At 37.0% G+C, this 26,130-nt stretch overlaps 1 protein-coding gene across 1 annotated transcript in view; it reads right to left on the bottom strand.

Moving 5' to 3' along the window:
• Nucleotides 1-26,130, bottom strand: part of CCBE1 (collagen and calcium binding EGF domains 1) — a 376,897-nt gene that overhangs the window by 98,493 nt on the left and 252,274 nt on the right. The window lies entirely within an intron of this gene.

The following is a 26,130-nucleotide window of genomic DNA, read 5'->3' as shown; positions in this document are numbered from 1 at the left end:
GAAGCAATTTCACTTTTAATGTTCTAATTAGTAAGATGAGACATACAGATAGCAAGCTGATTTTGAGACTGCAGCCTAAAGGAACAACTTCTCTCTTTGCTGGACGGTGGGAGTAACTTGTCCTTTGTCTCAAAGTGTCCAACAAACTGTCAGTGAAGATGAAAGCCTATATTACTGTAAAAATTCTCTACTTGTGAAGTTCCCACGGAACTAAAAGGAGCAGTCAAAGCTATTGTATATCAATAACTAATAAGAGACACCAGGATAATGAGTCCCTGGAAAATACTTTAACCCAGCAATTGTGTGTGCTCATAACAGCATTCCAGTTCTTGTTTAAAAAAATACCACTACATAGCCTTTTCTTTCTAATTTAGTTTTTTTCTTAACTCTTACCTTCTGTCTGAGAACTGATACTAAGCATCAGTTCCAAGGCAGAAGAGTGGAAATGGCCAGGCAATTGGGATTAAGTGACTTGCCCAGGGTCACAGAGCTGGGAAGTGTCTGTAGCCCCATTTGAACCCAGGGTCTCCCATCTCCAGGCCTGGATCTCTATCCACTGAACCACACAGTTGTCACAAATTTAGTTTAGTTGTTTTTTATTTTATTTCATTTCTTGTATGAAGGTATTTCTGTGACAAAGGAAAAGAATGACAATTGCCAGGAATTCTTAATTTACGTTTTTTGCTTTCTAAGTGAATCCTTCAACAATCCAGGTAGTTTATCAAGAAGTTAAATGGACCAGTTTATAACTGAGGGAAGAGCACTACAAATTATGAAGACTATTCTGTATACAGTTGTCCTTACTGATAGGATTCTCTCCATTTGCTCTGGATGCCTCTTATGAAACTGGAAGAGTCCCACACACATACAAGGAGACAGAGATAGACATCTATAGCCTAGAATAAATGGAGAACACTTTGAGGAGTTTTGAGAGGATTTGTTTTGAGTTTTGAAGGATTGGTGGAATTGAGCTTGACTGAGTCAGGCCAGTGGAATGGTGTGAATAAGCACATGGGACATTTTAATCTGTGTTACATATATTTCATTACATTTCTAATTCTTTGACTCAGGTATTTGTTGACATATGTAATTCTCTATTAATCAGAAAATTTGATGAACTAGACCATCCTTAATCATGACAAACTTTATCAAAAATATATTTCCTTAGCTTTGTGAAGAACAGAAGTTTAAATGTTCAACATGTCCATCATGCTAATGCTTTTGTTATTATTGAGTTTTTTTTTTCAGCTGTGTCTTCATGTTGTGTCTCTTCATGACACTACTTAGAGTTTTCTTGGCAAAGATACTAGAGTGGTTTGCTATTTCTTTTTTCAGCTCATTTTACAGATGAGGAACTGAGGCAACCAGGGTTAAGTGATTTGCCTAGGACCACATAGCTAATAAATGTTGGGACAGATTTGAACTAGGAAGATAAGACTTCCTGACTCCAGGGCTGGTTCTCTATCCACTGTACCATCTAGCTGCCCGTGGCTAATGTCATACCAAAAAGCAAACTCAGAAAATCTGATGTTGAGTTAATTACTCATAGGGTCTTAATAATGTGTGTGTTATTTATGAAACTTACAATCAGTCTGATTCTTGCCAATGGTCTTCAGCCTCTTCCTGTCCCCACCCCAGGTACTAATTGTAAAAAAATTAAGAAGCATCTATTAGATGGTCTTTAAAGTACCAGAGAGATATATCCCATCAAAAATGACTAGGTATTTTTGACATTGGTGGACAGTTTCCCAGAAACCCTGAAAAATAACATGAGAGGCTAAGTGAGGATAACAAGAAACCAGCTGCAGAAGACAATCTAAGCAGCGCGTGGGGATAAAGGCTCAACTTGATTCATGGAAGTGAGTTTGCCATCAGTGACACTATGGCCCCTCTGTTGGCAACTTCAGTACATAATTTATTTTCATGTGCCTTTGGGTTTTCTTTATTCTGCTTGGCTCTTACTAGAAGTATTTGCCTAAGTGGAAAGGAATCCTTCGGTGGTTTCCGTTTGGGGAAAGTTAATGATAAGACTGATATGCAGATGGATTCGAAATACATAATTAAAAAATTTTTATTTTATGCATTTGGCTACTTTTTGCTTTCTTGTATTATTAATAGGCTTCCCTGTTATAAGAGATTTCAAATGTTATCTAATCTATAATCCTTATATATCCAAAAGACTGAAATAATTGAAGAGACTGACAAGCACTTTCCTGTGGGCTTTCCAAGGGCATTTAGATATAATGAATCTTGAGAGTCCATGTGGTGAAATTATAAAATTAACCATTTCTATTAACTGCCAGAATTTGCTGTTTCTATCTTTACTCTCATATTCAGTCTCTTTTCTATTCAGATAGCTACCACTTTCATTTAGGCCCTCATCATCTCTCACCTAGATCGCTTCAAAGATCTCTTAACTAGCCATTCTACCTCATTTCTTCCCAGTCTAGTCGGTCTTAGACACCTATACAAAGTGATTTTCCTCATGGGCAGAGATGACTATGTGAACTCCCCTACTCAGCTAATTCCACTGGCTTTCTACTGTATTTAAGATAAATAAAATATGCTTAGATTTTAAAGCTCTAAATAATTGGCCCCAAACTATCTTTCCAGCCTCAATCCCCTCTTGTACTCTTTAACCCAGCCAAATTGGCCTTCTCTCTATTCTTTACACATGACATTCCATCTCCCATCTCCGCTCTTGGAATATTCTCTCTCTCCTGAACACTGATGCTCACAGTACCTCTCTTCCATTAAGTTGTAGATTAACTTCCATCTTCTACATGGTTTTTCCTAGTTCCCCAACTGCTAGCACTCAGATACTACTAGATATTTCACTGCCTTGTACATGTTTGTATTTATTTACTTTATATTTATACTGTATCCACACACTGATTGTCTCTTCCATTGGAATATAAGTCCATTGGAAAAAGCAATTCTTTCATTGTTTGTACTCGCACCTCTAGAGTCTAGCACAGTCCCTGGAAGGATTAAGTACAAAATCCTCTGACTGTCATTCAAAATCCTTCATAGGGGCAGCTAGCCAGCTCAGTGGTTAGAGATCCAGGCTTGGCGTCAAGAGGGCCTTAGATTCAAATTTGGCCCCAGACATGTCCTAGCTGTGTGACTCTGGGCAAGACACTTAACCACAATTGCCTCACTCTTACTGTTCTTCTGCCTTAGAACTGTGTGACCCTGGGCAAGTCCTTTAACTCCCATTGTCTAGCCCTTATCACTCTTGCCTTGGAACCAATATTTAGTGTCAATTCTAAGGCAGAAGGTAAGGGTTTAAAAAAGTTCTTCATAATCTGTTCTCTCCCTTTTCTACCTCTCCTGTTTTCTTACATCTTTTACCCCTCCACCTACCAGTGACACTGGATTCAATACTGTTCTTCAAACACTGGTTGTCTCTCATGCCCAGGATGCTCTCCCTCTTTCCTCGTCTCTGTCTCCTGGATCCCCTGGTTTGCTTTAAGTTTCAACTAAAATCCCACCTTCTACAGGAAGCCTTTCCAGATCCCTCTTAATTCTAGTGTCCTCACTCTGTTGATTATTAACAATTTATCCTGCACATAGCTTGTTTGTACATACTTGTTTGCATGTTGTCTCTCCTATTAGACTATGAGTTCTTTGAGATGAGGAATTATTCGTCTGCCTTCTTTTGTATTCCCAGCATATGTTCAGCATATGGTAGGCATTTTATACATTTTTATTGACTGACAGTAATGTCAGTAATGGCATATGGTAAGTACTTAATAAATATCTGCTTATCAATTGATTGATAAGTGCTGCTTTCTCATAAGCAAAGTTTCCAGTGTTATAATGCCCAACTAAACTGCCACCTTTCCCTTGAAGTCTTTCCTGATCCCACCATCCTACAACTTTCTGCCATTAATCTCAGATGGCCCTTTCCTCTGCAGTTCAATAAGACCCTTATTATGTAATAGCGTATAGTCTTGAACCGAAGCTCATCTAAAATTCGTATCTTCTCCATGAGATCTGGGTTACAGTGCTCTGTGTACAACATGGGATAAAAAGTGAGGAAAGCAAAAGCAAGGACTCGGCTCTTCTGACTTCAAGACCAGGGTTCTTTCTATTATACTACGCCACCTCACACGGTCTATCTTTTCATGTATTCCTCTTCTAATAGAAAGCAAATTTCTTATGGGCACAGACATTATTTTATATTAACTGATAACAGTAATTATAATGGACCTCTATTCAGGGTGTCCCAAAAAACTTCATGCAGATCTAAGCTTTAATAGCTATAAGGTTCGCATTTTGACTTTATCTTAGTATATGGTGTGAGGTGGTATTCTGTGCCTTCTCTCTGCCATACTGTTTTCCACTTTTCCCAGCAATTTTTGTCAAATAGTGAGTTTTTCTTCCAAAAACCTGGATCTTTGGGTTTGTCAAACACTAGGTTACTTTGGACATTTATTACTGCATATTGAGTGCCTAATCTATTTCAGTTTTGTGAAAGAGTTTGCACACATAATTTTGTTAGTTTGTTACAAAAACCCTATGAAGAAAAGAGTTGTTCAGTCATTTCAATTATATCTGACTCTTTGTGACTATTCACTATTTTCTTGTTTAACATACTAGAATTATTTGCCACTTCATTCTCCAGTTCATAGGTGGGGAAACTGAGGCAAACAGGGTTAAGTAACCTGCCCAGGGTAACAGAGCTTTTAAGTATCTGAGGTCATATTTGAACTCAGGAAGAAGAATTTTCCTGACTCCAGGTTCTGTGTTCAATCTTTAGCTGCCTTGAGGGAAGGAATACAGGTATTATAATCCCCATTGTATAGATCCTGAGCTTTGCCCATATACACACAACTAGTAGGTGTCAGAAGCTAGATTTGAACCTAACCTTTCCTGGCTACAAGTCAGGAGCTCTTTTCACGATTTCTTATCATATTCAGTTCGTTGAATACTACAAGTACCAAGTAAGCCATATACTATTACTTGAGAATGAACTTTAGAATCACTTGGAAATCAGGAAAGCTGGGTTCTAAATCTGGTTCAGCCATTAATTAACTACCTGAGCCATGATAGTTATAACATCTTTAGTCATCAGTTTCCCTATTTGCAAAATGAGGAGGTTAGACTAGAGGACTTTCTTTATCTAAGATTCTGATTGAAAATGCCCATTGGTTGATTGACTGAAGTCCCATGTTCTGATGATCTTATCCCAGACTCTCTCCTCATGGCCTAAATTCTTACTGGGAAGAGTGGGGCTTACATTTTGCTTTTATGAATCAGCACACATTTCACAATGCTTCCAAAAGTTGTTTAGCCTGCTAGTTTCTTTCCTTTTAAAAAAGTTTTATTGATACTTTCTGCTTTTACATTACGGCCATTTCCCCTTTCCTATCTCAGGACCCGGATCATAGCTATACAGCTGGAAAAAACATTTGAGGCCATCTAGTCCAATCTCCTCAGGAGCTACTAGGTGGTGCAGTGGATAGAGGTCTTGGTCTAGAGTCAGGAAGACTCGGCTTCTGAGTTCAGATTTGGTCTCAGGCGCTTTATAGCTGTGTGACCCATTGGCAAAGCACTTAAACCCACATGCCTCACTTTCCTCATCTGTAAAATGAGTTGGAGAAGGAAATAGCAAACCACTCCAGAGTCTTTACCAAGAAAACCTCATATGGGGTCTCTAAGAGTAAAGCATGACTGAAAACAATAGTTCAAACCCTCACTTTACAGATTAAGAAATGGAAGGCAACAAAGATAAAGTCACTTGCCCAAGGTAACACAGCTAATATGTAGCTGAGGCAGGATGGGAAGCCAGGACTTTCTGATGCTGAGGCCAATACTCTATCCACTCCATCATACCACCTCTCAAAGTGAAGCTTTCTTTGGAAAATAAAAAAAAAAAGCAGTTAAGGAAAAAATAAGTGATATAGTGACCAAACCTGACAAATGTAGGTGACATTTTGGCCCTGTAGTTCCCTGCCTCCCTAATGAGAGAAGAGAGTTATGTATCATTATCTTTTTTCTGGGACCAAGATTAGCCTGCTATTTTCAATACAAGATAGAAAAAATGGATACGCTGTTGGTCATCTCCTGCTTTCAATTAAGGAACGCTAAGCCAGATTCCTTTATAAGCCTGCAAAGCTCAAATCTTGTTGATGGCATACTTTCAATTATTTATCTCAACCAAGGTGAGCCAGAGTGCAGCCCTGAATACTAGCCCCACAGACTGAAGACTATCGTCGAGCTCTTGCCTGGAATTCTCAGGCTAATATGATTTCCCTTTGTGGATCCAATTTCCTACCAAAGGGGGAAAAAAATGCATGCTAGATACAAAGCCATAAATTCCTTCTCAGAAATGAAAGAAGGGCCAAAGCCAGAGCTGTAAAGAGCCTGATGCTTGTCTCCTGGCTGCTGGTCTGTGGCTATGTCACTTAAATCAAACAGTAATAAGTCCTTGGCAAGTAGGGAGATTCATGGCAATCCAATCCAGCTTTATTTACATAGCATCTTTCATCAAAGGGAGCACAGTATTCTGTATCACCAATGAATAATAAATCCCTTTAAATAAGGAGCAGAGGCAAGCATATGGCAAAAGCAATCTGGGTAACAGCTCACTTTTTATGGAGCACGGCATCTTTCCTGACAACCCCCCCTGGGAGGGAAATAGTATATTATTGTCCTTTTTTGACAGATCAGAAAACTGAGGCTAAGGGAGAGGTAACTTGTCCAAAGTTGTTAGTGTATTTTAGAATCAGGATCTCAGAGCACTGAACTTTGAAGGCTATCTTTAGCATTGTTAGATCTGAGTCCAAAGCCTCACCTGTGTGACCTTGGACAAGTCATTCTATACATCTGTTTCTTCATCTTGAATATAAGTGGGTAAGAACAGCTAGATTCTGAGATTCATTCCTGCTCTAAATCTACAATATTATGATTCAGGTTTTTTTTTTTGACAAGTCCACCATTTGCCTTACAACGCCATTTTGTTGTCCTCCCTCTTCTACATATATGAACTGCCTTTCCTACATCTTCATGATGCTACTGGCTACCATCAGCAAGGCAGAGGTTTTCAGTTGTTTTTCTTGAGAGTGAGTATGGCTCTAGCTGATTCTTTACTTGTCTATCTCCCATCTCTTGTGATCAAATGGCATGTCTATATAAGGGGGAAGTAGGTCTTGGCTGTGGGGAGCAGGAATACCAGCAGAGGATGGCCTAATTTGCCTCTCCCTTCAGTGTTTCTAGCACCTTCTTCTGGCTTAAGGCAATTGCTTCAAGACAATTTTCATGGCACCTGGGGAATGGTGGGAATTGGGAAATGCTTATGGAAAGAGGTGGAAATAGTAATCTCCAGCCTCAAAGAGACTTCATAGAGCCAATGTGTTGATTTGTTTTGACTATATTTATTTGTGACATGGGAGGGCTTATATTTGGGGAACGGGGAGCTCTGGGTAATGACAAAAAAAAAGAAGAAAGAAAACAGTTTCAGTGAAGCACGTAAAAATACACAGAAGAGAAGGAAATTAAAAAAGAAAACAGACAAGCAGAGTTGCTGGATCCCATGGGAGTAAGGAAAATTTATGTTCAAATCCAGCTTCAGATACTTACTAGCTGTATGACCCTGGGCAAGCCACTTACATGCTGTTTGCCTCAGTTTTTTCATCTGTAAAATGGGGATGATAACAGCACCTATCTTTCAGTTTTGTTGAAAGGATCAGATGAGAAAATAAGTGTAGAGCAAATAAGCACAGTATCTGGCAGATGGTGTTGTTCAGTCATTGTTCAGTCATGTCCAACTCTTCATGACTCCATTTGGAGTTTTCTTAATAAAGAAATGGGAGCAGTTTGTTCATTTTACAAATGAGGAAACTGAGGCAGGGTTAAGTGACTTGCCTATCACACAGCTAGGAAGTGTTTGAGGTCAAATTTGAATTTAGGAAGATAAGTCTTCCTGACTCCAGGCCTGGTACTCCATCGACTGTGCCACCTAGCTGCCTCATTGACACATAGTAAATGCTACTTAAATATTAGCTATTATTATTAATAATACTTTTTGAATGCATGTAACAAAACCTCATAGTTCCATATGTAAACTTCTTTTGTTCTTCCTTGTGAATGTTCATGTCTGTTAAGTTCATAAAAAAGAAAATGGATATTTAATTAAAATGACAAATGTTGGAGTGGATGTGGAAAAATGGGGACACTGATATACTACTGGTGGAACTGTGAACTGATCCAACCATTCTGGAGAGCAGTCTCAGCATTATGCCCAAAGAGTTATAAAATTGTGTATACTTTTTGATCCAGCAACAACACTATTAGGTTTACTTCCTAAGGTGATAAGGGAAAAATACAAAGAATCTACATGGTCTAAAATATTTATGGAAGCTCGCTTTGTGGCGGCAAAGAACTAGAAATTGAGGGGATGCCCCTAAACAATTGGGGAATGGCTAAAAAAGTTGTGGCATATGATTGTGATGGAATACTACTGCATCAATAAGAAATGATGAGCAGGTTAATTTTGGAAAAACATGGAAAGACATACATGAAATCATGAAGAGTGAAATAAGCAGAATCAGGAGGACATTCTATACAGCAATAGAAATTTTATTTGAAGAATGACTTATGTATGTCCACATCCAGAGAAAGAACTGAGAAACAAATAAAAGAAACATCATTTTATATATACATATATTTTTGTCAGTGATACCTTCTCTAATGTGGGGAGGGAAGGAGGTGGGAGAGTTACCTGGACATTTTAATGTAACAAATAAATTAAAAAAGAAAAAAGAAACTATATATTTAAAAAGATAGCAGATTGTGTTGACTATGTGAAGGCAGTATACTTCTCAGTCCTTCCCCCTGCCCTTGAATCAGTGAAGACGGTCCTGGGATTCAATTATCCTCTTTAAACTTGGAGTAAGGGATAGACTCACTGAAAAGGAAAAGTCTAAAGGTCTTTCTGGTTGTGTGAGGGGCCCTTTTGTGTTTTAGCTGCATAAGTCTGGCTATATTACAAGATCTCTATAAATAAGATGATTAGATCTGAGACATGTTAGCCCAGGAAGTCTCCTAAAAAAGTCTGTAACACTTTCTGTGAGGAAGTAGCAACAGGAATCTGATTGCAACTCCAAACACAAAATTACCATAGTAGCTGCTATAGCAGCAGAACTTCTGAGCCCTAATAGAAGGGGAACCAAGTAAAGGAGTTCCTAGACCATATACTGTTGTTGAGGGAGGTGGAACTGAGTAACAACAAGGCATAGAGCCAAGGTGTGGCGGAAGAAGCCACCATACAGAAGACTTTGCTCTTCTCTGGTCTTATGGATCATATGGACAATCTAGATTTAGAAGAAGTATAGAACCTACCAATAGGGAAAGGTTGCTGACAACTGTGAATTCTTTTCCTAGTTGGGACTGTGATACTCAGTCCCATGATGGCACTATAAGTCTGGAGCAACATCCCCTGGGAAAAGGGCAGCTCCACACAAGGATTGATTGCTTATTTCCTAATAAACTTGTGTTCTTTCCCTTCTTGGGGGTTGGGAGAGAGGTCTTTACTCCAGAGTATTACTATATGCTTAGAGCAATGTTTCAAGTCCTTGGCAAAAGTTTTCTTGCCTACCTATCAGCTTAGTTCTTTTTTTTTTTTTTTTTTGCATTCTACATTGTGTATAACACACCTGTGCTATGTAACCTGTCTTTTTCATTTGGTGCTGATGACGGAACTGAGAATGCTTAGACATGACCTAGAAATGAGTCCAAATCATATATTCTCGGTGGAATCCTGGACGAAGTCATGAACCATAGAGCATGGTGTTATTATTGATAAATTGCCCAGATTGTACCAAAGCCATCTGTCCTTAATTTTCACACAGGTCATATATGAACAACACAGCTTGCCATGATTATAATTCCTACCGCCAAAGCAGATATTTACTTGAATTCTTACTTTGCTGCTGCCGCTCAGTCCTAAACTGGCCTCTGTGACCCTTGAGTAGCCCCAAAAGATATAGAGCCCAGATGTGGAGAAAATTCCTCCTTCCTTTAATTCAACTTTGAAAAGGGAAAAAAATAAACCCAAACTCCTATGCTGTAATGTATACAAAAGCATGGCATGGTAGAAAAAACAGAACTTAGAGCCAAGAGAAATGGGTTCAAGTCCTCTCTGTGGATTTACTGGTTGTATTTCCTTGAATAAGTCATTTTGTATCTCTAAGTCTTAGTTTCCTTATTAGCAAAATGGGGAAAATAATTACTTACTATCTATCTTACAGACTTATGATGAAATTACTCAATAAATTATAAAGTACAATAGATATATAATTTCTTGTTTTATTAATAATTTTAATAAACAACCCTATTGGTTTTGCCTGGGCCAAGTCAGAGAAACTCTATTTTTGGCCGTGATTTATTTCTATAGTTGGGTCTATAATCTATAATCTATCTATCTATCTATCTATCTATATATATATATATATTTTATTTTTTTATTTTTATTTTGAATATTTTCCCACAGTTACATGTTTCATGTTTTTTCCCTCTCCTCAAGCTCCCCTAACCCCCCTTAGCTGACACACAATTCCACTGGGTTTTACATCTATCATTGTATAGTCTATAATATATTAATGATCAATCAATTAATCAACAATCATTTCTTAAGTACTTACTATGTACTTAGATATTATTGGTCCTCTTCAAAAACAAAGGATGAGGGGTAGCTAGGTGACACAGTGGATTGAGCACCAGGGGAGGGACCTGGGTTCTAATCTGGCCTTAGATACTTCCTAGCTGTGTGACCCAGGTAAATCACTTGACCCCCTTTGCCTAGCCCTTATCACTCTTCTGCCTTAGAACTAATACNGGAAAGAAGGAAGGAAGGAAAGAAGGAAGGAGGGAAGGCATGTAGAAAAGAAAACAAAGGATGAACAACAACAATGGCAGTAAGTACTGAGGTTACAAAGAAAAAGAAAAGGCAGTCCCTGCCCTCAAGGAATTCACATTTTCAGGAGTCATAGATACATGCTGGTTATGTTACTGTTTAACATGTTAGAGGCGTGACTTTAACCTAGGTTCAGAGCTCTAGCTGCTCACTAAGATGAAAAAAGTGACGAAAATCAGAATCTATAAAGTAGACTTGATCTTGGAAATCACATTAGTGTTAAATTATTTTCTAGCTATGATACCTTTTGTTTTGAAATACATTATTTATTGTATAATACTTGTTAATTCTCATAGATTCACTATTTGAAAAAAGATAAATGATGAGCCTGATATAGCTTAATATGATGATTCAATATAAATATTTATTATTCCTATAGAGTACATTGAAAAAGACTGTAAAAAGCCAGACCTAACTTTCCAGCTTCCTTTTTTCCCTTTTTCTGAAAACTGGAGCTCTATGTACTAATGTAATTTTCCAATAAAGGCCTAGTGAAGTAGCATTTTGGTCTAATTGAAGACCATCCAGTGGATTCAAAAACAAAACACAGTGAAACAAAACAAATCATTCTGATAAATACTTTTGACCTGGTTTCAACTTAGTAAGAGAGAAGGTATTGGTTACCATAAAAAAAAAAAAAGATTATAAAGTTGTTGAGAATATCCCAGCCTGCATCAGTAGAGGGACTTTAGTCATGTGGGAGTTTCCAAAAACACTGAAGTCTCTGATCCAGTCCCTAACCTTAATTTGCATTATGTTTACTTCTGTTATTGCTAGACTATACATTTCATAAAGACAGAGATTATGCTTTACCTAAACTTTTCATTTCCTCTATTGCCGAGGATGGGCTGGAGTCAGATCTAACTGGCTTGCCAAAGGCAGTTGTTTAATTTTCACTGTGAACATTTACATCTCAGAAATGGCAACTACTACAAATCAAGAATTGATTTATTGTTTTGTTTGTTGTCTAGACTTAAAGAAACTGTTAATAATGTAGATCACATGTAAAAATGTGTCCATACATTTTTTCCAAACAGTCCAGTGGTTAAACATTTATCAACCTACCCTTGTATTGCTCTTTAAATAAGATTTGAGCTCAACAGGAGTACAGTAGAAGGTTCTGGGAATGAAGTCATAACTAGACTGGCAGCCCGGAGACTGGAGACTAATAATAATAATAATAATAATAATTTCTATATGTCTCTGTTTCCAAAAAGCCTTATATCCTTTATCTCATTTGAGCTACATAACACTCCTTCCTACCACCTAGCAGAGAGATTTGCTCATAAAAGCTACATTAATTGAAATGAATTTGTTGAATTTATCAGAGACCTCTAAAGGTGAAAAGACTTTAGAGATAAGCTAATAAAGCCCTCTCATTTTATAACTTAGAAAAATGGAATGACTATCCATGATCAATCAGTAAGTTATTGAGAGTCAGGATTGAAACTTAGGTCTCTTGATTGCAAATCCAACATTCTCTCTGCTACCCTGTATGACCTCTATTTGTTGAAATCTAATTCTTCTTAATGACAACTGCAAATAGATGAAGAATGTTATCATTTTTCCTCCTGGAAGATTATAAATTCCTTGAGAATAGGAGCTGTGTTGTGTTGTCTTTCTTCTTGGTTACACTATTACCTAACAAAGTCTCTTGCATGAATGAGGCATTTGATAAACATATGTTTGATTAATTTTGCCAAAGAGCAGAAGTAGGAGCAAGTAGTTAAAGCTGCTCAGAGCAGATTTTGAAGCACTGTAAAGAAGAATTTCTTAAAACTTTGACCTATCCAAAACTAGTTACATTGAGCTTCAAGCAAAAGATACATTATTACTTTGTCATGGAAGGTACAGAAGAGATTTTTGTTTTGTTATAGTTTGAACTAGAAGGTCTCTGTGGTGCCTTCCAGCCCTGAGGTTCTGTAAACTCTGTGAGTTGAATTAATTGCTTCATCCCCAGTTCCTTCTTTGTATGTGATGATTTCTTTTTCAAATTTAAAAAAGTTTTATAGCTGTGTTTTGTTTTTTCCATTACAAACATTTACCAATTATTTCCACTTCATGAGAGGTCTCTTATAAAAAAAGCAAAACTAATACTACAGTGACTTCATCTAAAAGTGCATGCAACATTCCATATCTGTAGCACCCCATCTCTATTTTGAAAAAAAATGTAACAGAAATCTATTTTTTTCCTTCCCACCCCCACTCATTGAAAAAGAAAAAAAAATCAAAATTCTTGTAACAAATAGATACAGTCAAGTCATTTTTGTATGTGATAATGTATGTATCTAGTTCTGTATCCTAAATGCATCTGTCATGGATAGCATTTTTCATCATTAGACCTCTGGTATTGTAAATGGTCATTATATTGATCATAGTTCTTACGGCTTTCAAAATTGTTTATTTTTAGTGTTGGTATTATTGTATGAGGTGTTCTTGTTTTGCTCATTTCACTCTTCATCAGTTTGTAAAAGTCCTTAAAATTACTCCTTTCCAGAATGTTGCTGTTATGATGTAAACTATACAGGTTCTGCTTATACCTTCTACATGAGTTCATAAATCAGTTTTGAAATGATCCATTTTCTCATTTCTTATAGTATAATAAAACTCACTAGGAAGAGATAAAGAAATTCTATTTAAATTTACTACAGAATTCATAAAATACTTGGGAGTCTATCTTCTAAAATACACATAACTAAACAATAAGAAAAAGTTATTGCTTATGGATAGGTTAGTCAATATAATAAAAAGGTATGGATTTATTCAATGCTGTACTAATCAAACTGCCCAAGAATTACTTTAAGGAACTAGGAAAAATAATATAAAATTCTTGTGGAAGAAAAAAGCCAAGAATTTTTAGAGAAATAATGAAAAGTTTTGGGAACAAAGGAGACCTAGCAGTGTCAGATCTCAAATTATATTCAAGGAAGTAATTATTAAAACAATTTGACACTAGTTAAAAAATAGAGATTAGTTGGTGAAACAGAGTAGGTAGCTAACTAACTACAAAACATATCTAATACACTAGCATTTTATAAATACAAAGATGCAAACTACTGGGATAAGAATTTACTCTTTGACAAAAACTTTCAGAAATATTGAAAAGATATATGGAAGAAACAGATATAGATGAATGCCTCGCAATTTACACAAAAAGAATCTTCAAATGGGTATATTACAAAGATATATAAAAGGTCATCATATATAAATTAGAGAAAAATGATAAAAATTTCTTATTAGATCTATAGAGAGGAGAAAAAATTGAAGTAATAGAGAGTATCACAGAAGATAAAATGGATAATTTTGATTACATAAAATTAAAAATGTTTTGCATAAAGGAATCTATTAAAGCTAAATATTAAAACAGAAATAATTAACTTGGAAAAATCTTTGCAACAAATTTCCCTGATTTATAGTGAAGTTTTTCAAATGTTTTAGAATAAGAGTCATTCCTCCATTGATCTAAGGATATAAACAGGCAGTTCTTAAGGAAAGAAACCTGGGCTGCCTATAGCTCTAATAAAAGAATGCTTAAACTTAGTAGTAATTAGATAAAGCAATTCTGAGATTCCACCTCATACCCACCAGAGTTACAAAACTTAGCATAAAAAAAATATAAATGTTGGAGAAGCTTTTGGAAAATAGGGATATGGACAAGCTGTGAATAAAACTATTCTAGAAAATAACTTGGCAACATGCACACAAAAAATACTATAAAGTATGTGCCCTTTCACCTAATTATGCCACTGCTAGGACAAAAGAGACTAAAGAAAAAGTAAATAATTCTACATATGCAAAACATTCTTATTAGATCTTTTTGTAGTGGCAAAAAACTCCAGAAATTATTATATAGTTTCTAGTCTTCCCAACATACTGGTGAGCCCCTTAATAGCCTGACTTCAAATTGCTTGTAAGATTCTAGAATATATTATTAATAGGAGGCTTTCTGAACCCCTAGAAAAGAAACCAATGTCTCTTAGTATTTTTTTTATCAAGAAGAGGCCAAAACAATCATATTTACTTTGCAAAATAGACTTTCATTTATAGCTATTATTTTTATTTATCGTTGTTATTATATTGTCTAAATTTCCCTAATTTTTCTTCTTAAAATATAGTATGAGTACCAACCTTAAAATTTTTTTGCTAAATGAGGATTCTGATTGATTCCATACAGAATATTACCAAAGCATCTGGATTCAGATGTGTGATTGTAGTCATCACCTAACACCATTGCCTACCCTTTGTTACACTTCTGCCTTGGAACCAATGCACAGTATTGATTCTAAGTCAGAAGGTAAGGGTTAAAAAAACTGCACTAACACTTCTGTGATGCCATGCATTAATTTTTTTTCCTTTATGAACCTTTACTTTCTGTTAGGATCAATACTAAATATAATTTTAAGACAAAAGAGTGACAAGCACTAGAGAATTGGGATTAAGTGACTTGCCCAAGGTCACATAGGAAGATACTGAGGTCATATTTGAACCCCAGACCTCCTGTCTCTTATCATGGCTCCCAATCCACTGAGTCACCCAGCTGCCTCCTCATCCCTAATATTCAATTTTAAAAGTTAAAAAAAAGTACCTTGTTTGAGACTGTTATCAAAATCAGATTTGATCATTTCAAATTGCCATGTAAATATCTGAATTCTCCAAGTCTTTTTATTTATTTATTTAAGGCAGATATCACAGCAAAATTCCTTATCGCCTTTATTAAACCCATGTGATTTAGCAAAAGATAGTTCTTCTAACCTACATTTCCCATGCCAAATGTTATTTGTTAGACAAAGCTTACCCTGACTAACTCTGGACTTGAACACATGGTTTTAACTTTGTACAGACAGGAATGGATGTTTGGCCAGACCGAAGCATTGTCATCTTGAACTGGGTAGGGGTTTCTCATGGCTAAAATTTTTGAACAAGGCAGAAATCGTCTTGTTGCAATTGTTGTTGACCAGACCTCTCTTTTCATTAGTATGTGACACTCCTAGGATGCAAAGTTCATCCACTGATGCACATGAGTTATCCATCTGCCACTCAAGACTGTTTCATGCGTAATGAGAAGTTAAATGAATTATCCAGGACCCTATGACCTATATAAGTCAGAGAAAAGAAGGGAACCCAAGCCTTTCCTTTCTCTTTCTTCTACAACAGGGTTATCAAACTCCAAAAAAACTGAACCTTGCTGGAAAACCATGAATTAACATTATCTTTGTCATATCGTATTTTTACTTATTTTGTTAAACATTTGCCAATTATGTTTAAAAAAAAAAACCAACAAACCTTACCTTCTGTCTTAATATCAGTTCTAAGAAAGAAGAATGGTAAGGGCTAGACAAACAGCATTAAGTGGCTTGCCCAGGGTCAAATAGCTAGGAAGTTGTCTCAGGTCCTCCCAACTCCATGCCTGGATCTCTATCCACTGTGCTACCTAGCATCCCCTTGCCAATTATATTTTAATCTGGTTCTGCAGGCACTCAATTTGGTACCTTTGCTTGAAAATACTGCTGCCCTAGAAGTCTTTACTTAAACAATTAGCTTAATTGTAGAAGGTGCAACAGAATTACTTAATTTGTCTTCTATTCTTTCTGGGGAGAAATTTAAGATAGTATATTAGACACTTTAACATATGCATATGTGTATAATATATGCACATATATTCATGGGGAGGAAAACTGAAAATAAAATAAAAACCTTAAATTCATTTATATTTATGATTCATTTAGTCATTAAACAAGTATTTATAAGCATTTATTTTGTGCCAGGCACTGGGGATATAATGAAAGTTACTTCCCTCAAGAAGCTTATATTCTGTTATATTATAAATTATAATATTACATGATAATGCATATTATGTTCTATAGGAAGATGTAGGGTCTGTGGCCTCTACGACAACTGTCCTCTAAGTCTCTACATAACCTGTACTTTCTGACTTCAACAACACTACTAAACTCACATCAAAAGCAATCTTTCCCTTTTAATTGTTCAAGGCAGTAAAATGCTGTGGAAAGACTCAGTGTCAAGGAGCTTGAATTCTAATCTTGACTGTTTCAACTTACTTTGAATAAGTCACTTGGGCCTTTCTGAGCAGCAAGCTCCTTATCTATAAAATGTGGAGATTGGAGCAAGTGATCTCCAGTTTCCCTTGCAGCTCACTATAATATTCTTTGAAATTGTCGACATTTTTGCTAACATGGAGAGTCTTCTTTTCAGGAATAAGAAAGAAAAAGGAGAAAAAAGGGAACATCAGGGCAAACTGAAACTTCTGAGAGTTGTATATAGTGACCCTACTGCCTGAATGGAGCTGAATTTCACCCCAATGGATCCACAAAACCTTATTTTTATCCTCAAATAGAGCATGAAACAATGAGGTTGTGTGGCAAGCTAAGGGTTACAGTTATTTGGCCTGCTATTAAGAAATGAATCGAGACACTGAGAAGTTCTTATCAAGATAATGGGCTTTCGCAATTCTGTACCATAAAGGGAAACAATTCATGGTGATTAAACCCCTCCATAGCTCAAGATGATAATACTTTGGTCTGTCCAAACATCCATTCCCTTTCAAAGCTGAAACCATGTGTTCAAGTCCAGAGTTTGTCAGGGTAAGCTTTATATAGTAAATGAGATTTGGCAGGAGAAACTTAGGTTAGAAGAACTAACTTTTGCTAAATCACATGGGTTTAATAAAGGCGATAAGGAATTTAGTAAAGATGTGATTCCACTGAAATATCACCTCTGGAACTATAAATCTGAAAAACGGGAACAAAAAAAATCTACCCCCAACCTCCAAGTATCTGTGATACTTAACCAGAATGATCCCATTTTTCTCTGTGTTCTTCATTCTCTCCTCTCTTCCCTCTCACCCCCATGACTTAACGTATCCTCCCCCATAACATTCTGCCTTGGATAATTGCTCTTCTCTATTTAAAAAGTCACTCTTTCTAGAATATTCTTTCCTGTCCCAACCTCTCACCCAAACTGAACTCTATTGTTGTGCCTGCAGTCATTTTTCAGTCATGTTTGACTCTTAGTGACTCCATTTGGGGTTTTCTTGGCAAAGATATTGGAGTGGTTTGCCATTTCCTTCTCCAGCTCATTTTATAGATGAGGAACTGAGGCAACAGGGTTAAAGGACTTGCCCAAGGTCACATAATTAATAAGTGTCTGAGGCCAGATTTGAACTTAGGAAGACGATTCTTGTCTCTAAGCTTAGTGCTTGATCTACTGCACCACTTAGTTGTTACAAACTCTAGTTTCTTAAACTATCTCTGGGAATTTGCCACTTGGATGTCCCACTTCTTCAAACTCAAAATATCCAAAACCAAAGACACATTAATTTAATTCAAGAAATACACATTCTCAGAGGATCATTGAATTTAGAGCTAGAGAAGACCTTAGAGATCATTTAGTCTAAACCGCTTCATGAAGAAAATGGGAAGGAGGAAAAAGTACTTGCCTAATACACAGTATTGATTCTAAGATGGAAGGTAAGGGTTTGAAAAAAAAAACCAATCCAACCTTGAAGCCAAATGACGTAGACTCAAATCATGGTCCCAGTATTACCTAACTCTGTGAGTGGGCATAAATCACTTAGAGCTTCAGTTTCCTCATCTATAAAATGGCACTGATAAAACTTAGATTACTTAATTCCTAGTACCACAACTCATCTCCCTAGTAAGTTTTGCTGATGAACCATCCCTTCCTGCCTCTTCATTCCCACCAGCACCATTCAATTAAAGGTCCTTAGCACCTAACACATAGGAATCAAAGCAAACAACCTCTGAGGTAGCTATTCTGACTACAGGCTCTTCTTCTAATCCATCTTATATGCTGCTGACATACATATCTATTAATATTGTCTGCACCATGACACTCTAGGGCTTAAATATTTTCAATGGCTTTCTTCTTTTTAATTCGTGAAGTGTAAATAACCAAGAATCATACCTTATCTATCTGACCTTATTATTCACTAGTGTCCAACAAACTCCCTCTACTTGAATTATGCCAATCTCTTTTCTGACTCTTGAACACACTCTATTCATTTTGGCTTTATGCCTCCTCTCATACTATTTCTCCCTCCTGGAACACCTTTCCTCTAACCTTCTAATATTCACAACTATCAATTTTGTATACAAGGACCAATTTCTCCCTCCCCCAGATTATCTTCATAAAAGTGAGCAAGGCAAACAGAATGAAACTTGTCCACAAAACAATGTTTTAGAAGAAATTCAATTGTTTGGACACCGTGAGAGTGTGTGTGTGTGTGTGTGTGGGGGGGGGTTGGAGTGGAATAAAGTAAAGGAGAGGAAGAAGGAGAAGGGTCAGTTATGGATGGACTCACCTAGGTATCAAAGTCCCATCTGTGGCTTCTTATTCTAATTAGTTCTTGCCAATTCAGTTGTTTGCTGCTAAATTTCAAATTTTCAGTGTCCTCACAGTCAGCAGTCACGGTTTGAACCATATAATTTGGTATAATAATGTTTTTTATATTATGAATACATAGTTGCTTCATGTGGTTTGTTCTTATCTTCTCAAATGGACATTAAGCTACTTGAGGGCAGAGACCTTGTCTTTTTATTTCTTGGATCATTTACAAGCCACTAACTGTGAAGAAAAAATAAGTAGGCACTCAATAAAAACCTGTTGGTTGATTTCAGGGCAGGAAGGATTTTAGATTTGGAAAAGACAAGACTTGGTAACAGAGCTCTTTCATTTGATTCGAGGAATGGAACAGATTATATGTGAATTCGCAAAATCTGACATAGGACTACAGAACCTAGAGCCTCCTTTAGGTTTAGATGAGGTATGATTCTAAAGTAATGAGCCTGGTTTTGGGGTAACATCAAACAATTTTCCAAGCAAATGAAAGTTGTCCTTTTCAAAATAGTCACTTTGCAATGTCATACTCTTTTTCTAGAAATGCTGCTATTACATATTTTAATTCAATAAAGATTTGTTAACTCTAATATGGACAAGGCAGAGTGATAGGTTCTGGAGATATAGAGATGAAAACAAATAGCCCTGTCCTCAAGAAACTTATATTCTACTGATGGGAAACAACAGCTATTCAGATAAGTAAATATAAAAAATAGATGAAATAGTTTTGTGGAGTGTAGAGGGGAAGAACACTAACACTAAGGAAAATGGAGAGTGGTCCCTTAAAGGGGGTGACACTTGAGCTAGGTTTTGAGTGTAATTATGTAAAAATGACATGTAATTAAGTTTTGAATGGGATCAGAGATTCTAAGGGGCAGAAGTAATGGGTGAGAACATTCTAGGTACAGAAGAACTTCATTTTATACAACCACTACATTCTAAAGCTCTTTGCATAAGTTGCATATACGTATAGTAGCAAACCTCATTATTTAATAAGTATCTCTTTTATGAACATACTTTAGGTACTTTATAACTTTACAATTTAGAATTAGCAGAGCTACTAGCCTCACTACCCTTATACTTTGGGGTTATTATTAATAACTTAATAGCATTAATGAAACAAAGAGAAGCACTGCCCTGATGTAGATACAACTTGTTACAAAGCGAGAAAGCTGGACAAAGACTGATGACTGATGACAAAGGCATAAAACAATTCAATGACATACTAATGCTTCTCAGAGTGAGAATGAGTATAATTCGGTGAACTGCTCAAGACTTTATATATGCTGCTTGGGAAAACGGTGTGTAATTGAAAATGCCACTTGTGTATACCTGAATTCATGTGTGTTAAGTCTGAATAAAATAAGGTCCTACCATATTGGTTAATATATTTTCAAATATCATCTTTCAGGAAGGACAAATATATTTTAATATCTTCAAATGCAGTAAATCTTTTTCCTTGGAAGATGAATTTTGGTCTTTGGAAACAGCCAAAGGATATTAGAAGAAGCCAAGTTGGCTGAATGGGGACAGGAAGGGATAGAGAAGAGAAAGAAAGGGAGGTTGCATGATCAGGTAATTAATACAATTTGGGTCTTTAAAAAAAAGTGTGACTCTATAGTCATTAAAACTATCTTCTCATGTGGTTCATACAGTGACTCTAAAGATTTACCTTCACAATTTTTACTTGGCATAGGCTAATGTGGAAAGGAATTTTATAATTGATCAAGCATAAACCATCAATCTGAGCAGTATAAGAATGGGGCCCATCTATATGCTAGATGTTCAATGCTAGCCTAGAATGAAACCATTTTTCCAGGAAGTGCTCTGTAATTCATGTCTTACATGATGAGGTAAACTGAGTTGGATTAATGATCAAGAGACCACAGTTTTAGAAGTGGTTCTGTTACAAATAGTTATGTGTCCCTGGGTAACTCACTTTATGTCTTTGGGCCTCAGTTTACTCATCTGCAAAATAGGTGGTTTGAATTACATAATTTCTAAGGTCCTTTTCAACTCCAAAGTTCTAAAATTGAAAAACTTAAGTATTTTGAAAAGTACTATACCTTTAAAAATGATAAATAAAAACATTATTTCCTTCAGGAGAAAAGGATATAAATACATACATGAATATTTATGTGCAGTGGATAGTTTATCTATGCTATATGCAGAGGCAGTTTATTTATATAAACTAGATGGCATTAGCCTTTGACTAAACTGCAAAGCAGGCAAAGTTTTATCTTTTGCAGACTCCTATTTCCCCTTCCTGGGCCTCATTCCAGTCTCTCTCCATTCTAGTCTATCCTCTACTAAGCTGCCAAAGTGATCTTCCTTTAGTATAGGTCTAACTATGTCACCACTCTACTCAATAAGCTCCATATCACCTCCAGGATCAAACATAAAATCCTCTATTTGGATTTCAAAGCCCTTCATAACCTGGCTCCTCCTGCCACTTTTGGAATCTTCCTATACCTTACACCCCCATCTTCCTATATACTCTGAGATCCAGTGACATTGGCTTCACTGCCATTCCTTGAACAAGCCATCTCCATTCACCATGCAGTTTTTCTCTTGAAAAAAAAAAATGTATTTATTTTTAACATTCCATTTTAAGATTTCGAGTTCCAAATTCTTTCCCTCCATCCAGTCTTCCCCTACCCATTCAAAAGGCAAACAATATGATATCAATTATAAACATGAAGTCATGTAAAATATTTCCATGTTAGCCATGTTGAAAAAAATAGCAAGACAATAAAGCGAAAAAGATATGCTTCAATTTGCACTCAGAGTTCATCAGTTCACTCTCTGGAGGCAGATAACATTTTCCATCATGAGTCCTTTGGAATTGTCTTGGGTCATTGTCTTGGCCATAGTTCCATTTAAATGCTACTGATACTGTGTACAGTGTTCTCTTGGCTCTGCTGACTTCACTTTGTATCAGTTATTGTAAATCTTCCCAGATTTTTCTGAAACCATCCTATTTGCCATTTCTTACAGCACAATAGTATTCCAGCACAATTATATGCCACAATCTGTTCAACCATTCCCCAGTTAATAGGCATCTCTTCAATTTCCAATTTTTTGACATCACAAAAATTTACTATAAATATTTTGTACATAGATCCTTTTCCTTTGATCTCTTTGAATCTGTCCATTTTTATTAGCTATCTCTCATTCTTTGAATGCTCTTTCTCTTCATCTATGCCTTCTGGCTTCCCTAGCTTCCTTTAAATTCCATATAAAGTCCTCTTTTACAAGAAACATGTCCTGATTCCCCTTAATTGCAGAGCCTTACCTCAATTGATTATTTATAATTTATAATTTTTACTTATATTAATTATTAATTAATTGATTATAAAATGTTAATTAAATCTATAATTTATAATTTATCCAAGCATTAGCTTGTTTGTACATTGTTGTTTTCTTTATACCCAGCTCTTTAAGAGAAGGGACTATCTTTTGACTTTCTTTGTATTCCTGATGCTTAACAGTCTTGGCACACAGAAGGCACTTCATAACTGTTTATTGAGTTACTGACTTGCTGACCATTCCTTTTTTTTTTAATTTTAGTTGAATTTTTTTAAACCCTTGCCTTCCATCTTGGAGTCAATATTGTGTATTGGTTCCAAGGCAGAAGAGTGGTAAGGGTAGGCAATGGGGGTCAAGTGACTTGCCCAGGGTCACACAGCTGGGAAGTGTCTGAGGCCAGATTTGAACCTAGGACCTCCTGTCTCTAGGCCTGGCTCTCAATCCACTGAGCAACCCAGCCTCCCCCTGACCATTCCCTTTTGATGTCTTCCCCTAATGGATCTTCCTCCCCCTAACTTTACCCTTCCCTCAATGGCAGTTTCTCCTGAAGTAGATCATTCCATACCCTACGCTTTGGATGTTTCTCTCTGTCCTTGCTGCTTCTCAAAACTCATTTCTATTCCATTCTTGGGGGTGGTGTGAGAGACAAAGGAGGAAATACACTGAGCTAGCTGTCACTAGGAAAGGACTGGTTAAATTACTTAACATAGTTGAGGCTCAATACCTAAAACAGAAGGAATAAATCTGTAATAGTGTAATAGTGTAATAGGTTGGATTAGGGGAACTATTTAGATATAAACTCCCCTGCCCCTCAAATCTTACTTTAGTGCAGTGATTCCCAAAGTGGGTGCCACCACCCCCTGGTGGGTGCTGCAGTGATCCAGGGGGGCAGTGATGGCCACAAGTGCATTTATCTTTCCTATTAATTGCTATTAAAATTAAAAAAAATAATTTCCAGGGGACTAAGTAATATTTTTTCTGGAAAGGGGGCGGTAGGCCAAAAAAGTTTGGGAACCACTGCTTTAGTGCTTTAAAGTTCTGTGATCTCAGTAGGTACTCCTTCTACCAATGCATACTAGAACTCCCTCAACATAGGAGGTAGATGGTGTTCCAGAGTTGGTCAAACAATGCCTGACTCTGAGATTGATCTGGTGATAAGCCTTTAGTCCAGCTTACTGTTCTGAATTTTCAGTAATAGGCATCCTTTCTATTACAAAGCTTCTTTAGCTTGATAGGAGCTATCAGAATTTGTGTCCCATAGTCAGTACCTTTGAGAACACAGGATCACCTCCAGGCCATGAGAAGACATCAAAGATATAGCAACTCCTCTATATATTACACTCCTCACCCCTGCCACAAAACTGGAAAAATATAACTTTATCAGGCTTCCATTTTCCCTTTCTTTGCTCTATTCCTTTGCAGTTACCAAATGTCCTGCCCTCAGACTATCCCCAACTACACAGTAGCTCCCCTGCAAAGGCTATCCATATAATCCTGGGCAGTACCCTGGACTCTTTATCTCCCTTATCACATCTTAAAACTCTTCTGTATCATATAAGGAGTGGGAAAGAGGAGGGTAAAAGACTGGCCTACCAGCACCAAAGCCAAATAAAGTTGGTAATCAAGGTTGAAAAAAGAAAACTACCACAGAAATCCCACCTGGAAACAAATTTCATGATCAGCATCTCTTGTGTCCCTTGTGATAAGCCATAAGGTAAGGTCTGATTATGACCCTTTAGGGCTTCCCACTCTATAAATTTTCAGAGTTAATTTGAAAGCCATGTGGAATGGTGACTCATATTTCTCTGTAAAAACACACAAAACAAAGCAGTCACATGCTATCTCCTCTAGCCCAACACATGAAAAGAGACTTCTGATTCTTCAGGACCTAGAGCTTTCCTCAAACTTTGCCAGGCCAGTTTGACCAAATCAATTTTTGAGATTTATCATCTGCTTTTCCTTCTACTTTCTCTTTTCTGTTACAGACATTTTATCTTAGCCCTCTCTGCCTGAGCACAAGAATATAGCAGGAATGAATGAGCTTCCAGTCTCCCACCTTATCCCAATACCAAACCTGTGATCATTTCATCAACTCTTGATTCTAAACTCTCTAAGTTCTCTCCTTTCAGAGAATCTGATCATCCTAGTAGGCACCTCTCCTGCTAGCCTCAGAATAACAAACACAACTAACTGTTCCCAGAATACTATTTACAGTGGGTAAAATGAATAGCCAACAGAAATCTAATTTGTCCAAACATACAAATGTGAAAAGACACCTTTGAAAACCAATGCAATGGATAAGAAGTCCTTTGGATTCAAATTCAGTTCTAAAAATATGAGCTACAAATCATTTGAATTGATTGAAAACACATGAAATTATTAAAAGTAAAATGAGTAGAACAATGAGAACATTCTATACAGCAACAGAAATTTTGTTTGAAGAATGGTTTATGTATGTCCATCTCCAGAGAAAGAACTGATAAACAGAACCAAGCAAAACATAGTTTTATATACACCTATATATTTTTAGTTAAATGATGTCTTTGCTAATGTGGAGAGAGAAGGAAAGTTGGGAGATACCTGGGGATTTTAATGTAACAAACTAATTAATTAATTAAAAAAGAACACAGGTCTGAACTCAATTGCCTTAACACTTGAAGTATGCAAGAAAATGTGCGAAATGAGTTGCATGTATTTAAATCAAACTCTCACATCTTCACTCTGAACACTGAAACTGCAAATCTTCCTAGCTGTGTGACCCTGGGGAAGTCATTTAACCCCCTATTGCTTAACTCTTACTGTTCTTCTCCCTTGGAACCAATTCACAGTATTGATTCTAAAATGGAAGTAAAGGTTTTTTAAAAAAGAAACTGTAGACTTCCGGGTTAAGATGGCGGCAGAGTAAGAAGCAGCTCTTAACCTCTCCTGACCGAAACACACAAAACTCTTCAAGGGGACATAAAAACAAGACCAGACGAACGGAGGAACCCCACAACAGGGCACAGCGTGGAAGGTACGTGGAATCGAGACATTTCCAGGCTAAAAAGGGCTCTCACTCAATCGCGAGCTGAGCAACTGCCCCACCCCCACCCCCTCCACACTCACCTATAGCTCCGAACCCAGCTAAAAAGAAATAGAGCAAGTTTGGGGCACCCATCGAGTCATCGGCAGCTCCGGGACCTGTTCCTGAGAGCAGCAAGACTTAGGACCCCATTAAGTCAAGAACGCACGCGAAATCTGAGCGCGCGGGAGCAGAGAGTGGACGCTGGGCGCAGAGTGCCCGCTGAGCAGAGGCGTGGGTGCCGGCTGAGCAGAGGCGTGGGTGGAGGCAAACACAGCCAGGAACTAAAGCCTAAGTGGGGAACCAGTGCAGACGGGTATACGACTGTGGAAGTAGCTCCCTGAGACTTGTAAAGGAACCTCCTGCAGAGGATCAAGCAAGGGAATCCACCAGGGGGCTTGACCTTGGAAAAAACTAGAACTCAGACCTCAGGAGCCAATAGATCTCAGACAGACACTGAGAG

Source organism: Gracilinanus agilis, chromosome 1 (assembly GCF_016433145.1).
Source record: "Gracilinanus agilis isolate LMUSP501 chromosome 1, AgileGrace, whole genome shotgun sequence".
In the NCBI taxonomy this organism is placed as follows: Eukaryota; Metazoa; Chordata; class Mammalia; order Didelphimorphia; family Didelphidae; genus Gracilinanus; species Gracilinanus agilis.
This window is presented reverse-complemented; position numbering and strand designations above follow the sequence as displayed.